This window comes from Ananas comosus, unplaced genomic scaffold, assembly GCF_001540865.1.
Source record: "Ananas comosus cultivar F153 unplaced genomic scaffold, ASM154086v1, whole genome shotgun sequence".
NCBI lineage: Eukaryota > Viridiplantae > Streptophyta > Magnoliopsida > Poales > Bromeliaceae > Ananas > Ananas comosus.
Genome location: NW_017891353.1, coordinates 14,345 through 19,729, shown reverse-complemented (window position 1 = coordinate 19,729; position 5,385 = coordinate 14,345). Strand labels below are relative to the sequence as shown.

The window sequence follows — 5,385 nt, the reverse complement described above, 5'->3', positions numbered from 1 at the left end:
ATTTTAAATTATAAATTTAAATTTTAAAATTAAAAATTTTAAAAATTAAAATTAAAATTTAATATAAAAATCTCTCTCTCTCTTTCTCTCTCTCTTTACTCAAGTGGGTGGTAACAAGCTTGTTCCCAACCCGGGTGGGAACTATCCCACCCTCCCAAGTTTTTGTTTAGGTATAAAAGGGGGATATCCCCGTTATCCACCCCTTTATAACCCATTCAAACAGCACCTTATTGGCTCTGATATTGATTTTACAAGTTGTTTATGGACGCTTCATATGTGCTGGGTGCTAGCTAGCCGCTAACCCGTAGGACCCTAGCTAGCCGCTAACCCCTTGCCACGATCCCTAGCCACTCCCGATGCGGATGGCTCTGAAAATAACAACAAATAGAGGGTGTGAGAACTATTAAAAATAGTTCCCAGTGGGCAATTAGTGACCTCAGCGAACTGCTCCACTAAGCTAAAATAAGCATGATAAGAAGGTAAATAAATGAGCAAAATACGAAAGACAAGTATTTAAACAATATTAACAGAAGTTATGTCTTTACTAAATAACTAACTATCATGTATATGATGTTCTATTGTCATTAATCAACTACTTGTCATTGCCGACTTACATGCATATTCAATTGTAAGCTAATGTCCCATTACATGCACATTCAAAGATATGTCAATACTAGTTACATGTATGTCCATGATGTTTACAATGCTCGAATGAGTGATGATACTTTGCATTACAATTCTATTCATACATTATGCCAATCAATGTAGGTGTAATATATTACCACTAGAATGTCAATGCTAAGAATGACGACATAAAGTTCACAAAATGCACTATCATGCATATCTACTAATCCAACTATGATGCACTTTCTAGTAATATTTTCCACTTTACACTTTCAGTATCATAGTTCAATTCTCGTCATTGATCTACAAGTGTAGTCCGACTTGTGCCGTGCCAAAAATAGCCCCGTGGTAGTCAACATCCCCACTCTAGGAATGAGCCTCCCCCACGGCATCCCATTTTGGCGCCCAATCCCGCACGGGCGAGTCTGTGTCGCGTAAACTATCTTCGGAGTACCGGCTTGTGGGGAGCGACCTTCACAAGCATGTGCGAATGAGCACAATGGCAAGCAAGTATGATCAATAGTATCCAGCTCTCGGTCATCATGTCTAAAACATGGAATATGTAGCACGACCCCAAAGGTCCAGATATAGTATCAAGTGTCAAGGTTTATCATTTACTAACCCAAATGTCACTACGACGTTTATATTTACTATGTCAAGTAAAAGTCTCTAGTTCATATTCCCATAACACATGTCATTATCCTATCTATGATAGTTCACTTTCTTATGCCATATGCATTGATACTATGAGATATTTCGATGTCCATTATGCATGTCATGCATATATTTTTCTACCAATGCCTCCACTACATGGAGTAAAAGTTCTATGATGCAAACAATTAATTTCACTAGTATTACATGCCATTAACTCAATTAAGGCTCGCCTCAAAGGCTTCACACTCTCATTTCCTCATGTCTAAAACATGGAATATAACCATCGATCCCTAGATCGAATGTAATACAACAATGGCCATTACTAGTTGTTCTACTAACTTTAATGCATCAAGTCACTTTGACACATGATAAGTTCTAGTTATCCGACTAAGCCAAATATATCAAGTTTAGCTACGTGATGGCCTTATCATGTTCTAAGTCCTAATGTCTCTACCACCTTGTCTAACAACAAGTATACTGTAAGATCACTAAGTTCCATTTACCTTGCCTCTAACAAGTATAACATTGTCATTATGTGAGGTAATTATATGCATAATCCAGTCACTAGATATTCTCAAGGGATCATCTCAACAATCACACTCTAACATGCTTCTTAGGGTTTGCATAAACGAGAAATCTCAACTATGGTCAAAAAGTGCCCAATTCCGCATGTATGCCTCTGCCACATAGAGCATATATTTTCACTATACATAACATGTTCATATCATGTTCTCATAATTGCAAGCATGTCATAATGAGTACGAACAAACATCTAAACATGTCTTTAAACCAAAGTAAAGACATAGGAGGAGTTCACCCATTTCGGTGAGATCAAACCCACCGGAAGCGCTTCGAACCCTTTCGTTTCCTCAAACGAAGTTGCCCCCCAAGCTTCTAGCACCCTAAGAGAAATTCTAAAGGGATTAAAAGCCTCGAACGAACATCCAACTAATTTCACCAAAAAATCACATAGAAAAGAGGTGAAATTACCTTTAACCAAGCTACACTTGTCCAAAGCCCAAATCAACTCAATGGATCTTCAAATCTAACCTAAAGGAGAGTTCTACACTTATCAATTAGATTCCAAAGCCTCAAATCAAGAAACCCCAAATAAAACCCTAGATTCTCATTTCTAGGTTTTCATCACAAGGAACTACCAAAACAAGATCTAAAGATTAGATCTAAGATACTAACCTCTCAATATGCTCCAATCCAAGCTTGGAATGAGCTAAGGTTGAAGTTTGGTCCTCTAGAAAACTCCTCTCCTCAAACCAAGGCTTCTCCAAGGGTGGAAATCCAACATGAAGCAAAAGAGAGGGAGTAAGAGAGATCAAACTAAGCTATAACCTCAAGAAAATGGAAAAAATCCAAGGGAAAGGGCTTTACCTGAGCTCTCCACGGATTAGGGCTCAAAGGAGCTCTCTAAAGGGCTGTGGGGGGTTAAATAGAAATGTAACAATCTCAAAAAGACCCTCCAACAACGTGCAGTCTGCAACTGCACTACGTACCGGTACACGAGAAAACAACCCTGTGTACCGGTACAAAGCCAGCCAGACAACAACCCGAGCCTCAGGTTGACAGAAAACAACCCTGTGTACCGTTACACATCTGATGTTGTACTGGTACAACCATCAACATGTACCGGTACACAGCCTTGCTGAGGGAACCCAAGAGCAGTCCAAATTTCCTCACTTGTGGGACTTTGGCGCTGAGCTTTAAACCTCGATTCTCGGGATACGAGCCATGGGTCGGAACACTGTCTACGACCCTCCAAAATACCTGAAAAACTCAAATCACATATCAAACACTGGAACCTTGCAATTTGCAAATTTTCAGTGTGTTACATCAACACAAGCTCTCAACACAAGCTCTGGTCGTGGACTGGTGGTGCTCTCGAAAGCCTCCGTGGCCAAGTTCCTTCCTCCAGCAATCTCTGTCACCGACGACCTCTGGTAGGTGGAGCACTGCGAAACCTCTGCCTTCTTTATTGCGTTCTCACCTCCAAGGAGTTGTCGGAACAGTCTATAGATTCATGCAACGATAGTGTGCTCCCAAAAGCTGTTGTGTGGCCAAGTTTTCTCTTTCTAGCACTTCATCGCCTTTGCCGCATCATGTCGACGAGCACAGCCTTTCCAGACATTTCCTTCAAGCCCATGCTCCCCTCAGTTGTGGCCAGAACAATGCATAAGCTGAGTTGTTGCCGTTGTGCTCTCACGTTGTTGTCTATGCAGTCGAAAAGTTGGATTTCTGTTGGCGACGATCATTGCCGACGCCTCGGAAGCATGGCAAGGTGACCAGAGCCTCGCCATCAAACTACATGTGCAATGGTTTGGCTGTCACGATCCGACGCCGCCAATTTGGACAGCTCGGGCCCGAAACAAACCCGCCGAATGGACAATTTCTCCTGTCCGCCCGAAGCGTAAACAAAATCTGTGCATACATACATCCAAATAGGAAATATTAGCAACAAAACATTTGCAAAAGGTATACACAGATGCGAGAGAAATAAAGCAAACCATTACATCACATTTACATTCAACTTTACTTCTCATTTGTACAACATGCTATCTCCTTTATACACAAAAGGATAATACATCACATATACACCATTTTTTTAAATTTCTTTCACAAAGGGTTATACATTTCTTTTTCCTTTCCTTTCTATACATAAGGGTAGTGAGCTAATGCCGGTGGTCCACACTATCTAGGGCTCGATGCCCCCGCTGCATCCTCGATGAATGCGCTCGCTCTTGGCTCTGTAAAAACAGGGTGTGAGAACTAAACAAACTTCCCAGTAGGTTCGGCCGCCGACCCCGCCGATTTTCCCACTAGGCCTAAGAAGGCATATACACAATAGAAAGTTCAGTATGACAAGTAATAGATAGAAACAATAAGCCCAACATGCTCATATACATCTATATCATGCTTCAAATGATATCACTATGCCTTTACCAAACATGTCAACAAGTTCTACTATGTCATGAACAATGTCATCTATCAATGTTCTACCATATATGCAACTATATGAAATGTTATGACCATGCCTTGATCCAAATCCAATCGATTCGCCCGAAGGTCGAACCACTCGCCACATTTTGTCACGCGACCGTGACCGTCTGCCGGGAGGGACCCCCCGTAACTGACCGTCTACCGGGGGCGCACCCTCGGCGCCTTACCCCTCCCCCCGGTCTCTATCTCACCGTGATATAACCCCAGAGCTCACGTGAATGGGAGGCGTGACCTCTACTACCACAACAAACGTCTACAGACGACGCGAGTATGATCAGTCCTCCTGCCCAAGGACCACGGGAATCCCACATCCCTATCCATCACAAGGCATGTCATGCTCACCATAGGCCACATATGCAATATGCTCAAGTCCTCCCGCCCGAGAACCTCAGGAATCCCCCATCCCCAATAATCACGATGCCATAAGTTTACAATTCTCATGAGTAAGGATATGCTACATATGCAATATCTTCTAATTATCATAATTGGTTCACATGCATATGCCCTCTAGCATTTCACGCACATATCTAGCATATTCTCACAACATGTCCACTCCTCTGATTCACATGAATCTAGCATATTCTCATAATATGTCAACATGCATTTGTCCACTAACCTCTCATGCAATATGCATATATACAACTATCTTGGTATTATACAATAAGAGCATCTATGGTTTTCATGCAACATTTCTAACACATGTCCACTAGCATCTCATGCATACACATATATCCATCTACCTCAACGTCATGCATATAATATACACCTACAAGGCATAATGCTATATGATCAAAATGTAGAACTTAGACATAGAATGAAATCCGGCTATTTCGGATAGCACCCCCCACCTCGTGTCAATGCCACGAAGCGGGAAAGCCAAGCTACGCAATTTATCGTGGTCGATTTCTCCCGACTACGGCAAACGAAGCTAAAACAGGGTTTTCTTCACTTTGACCACCACCGGCTCAACGGAATCTCAATCCAAGCGATCTCCCGCGTCGGTTTCACCTTCAATTGCGGAAATATAGGATCAATTGAGATCAAAACCCCTCATGGTCAAATTGATCAAAACCCCTCATGGTCAAAATACCTCTTTTG

General features: G+C 41.9%; 1 long non-coding RNA gene across 1 annotated transcript; it reads right to left on the bottom strand.

The window, feature by feature from the left end:
* Nucleotides 1-1,781: 1,781 nt before the first annotated feature.
* On the bottom strand, nt 1,782-3,737 carry LOC109704857. The gene is made up of 4 exons (XR_002214503.1): nt 2,665-3,737; nt 2,473-2,555; nt 2,269-2,328; nt 1,782-2,180 (listed from the first exon to the last, which is right to left on the bottom strand). It is a non-coding gene; the product is annotated as an uncharacterized LOC109704857 (long non-coding RNA).
* Nucleotides 3,738-5,385: the final 1,648 nt, after the last annotated feature.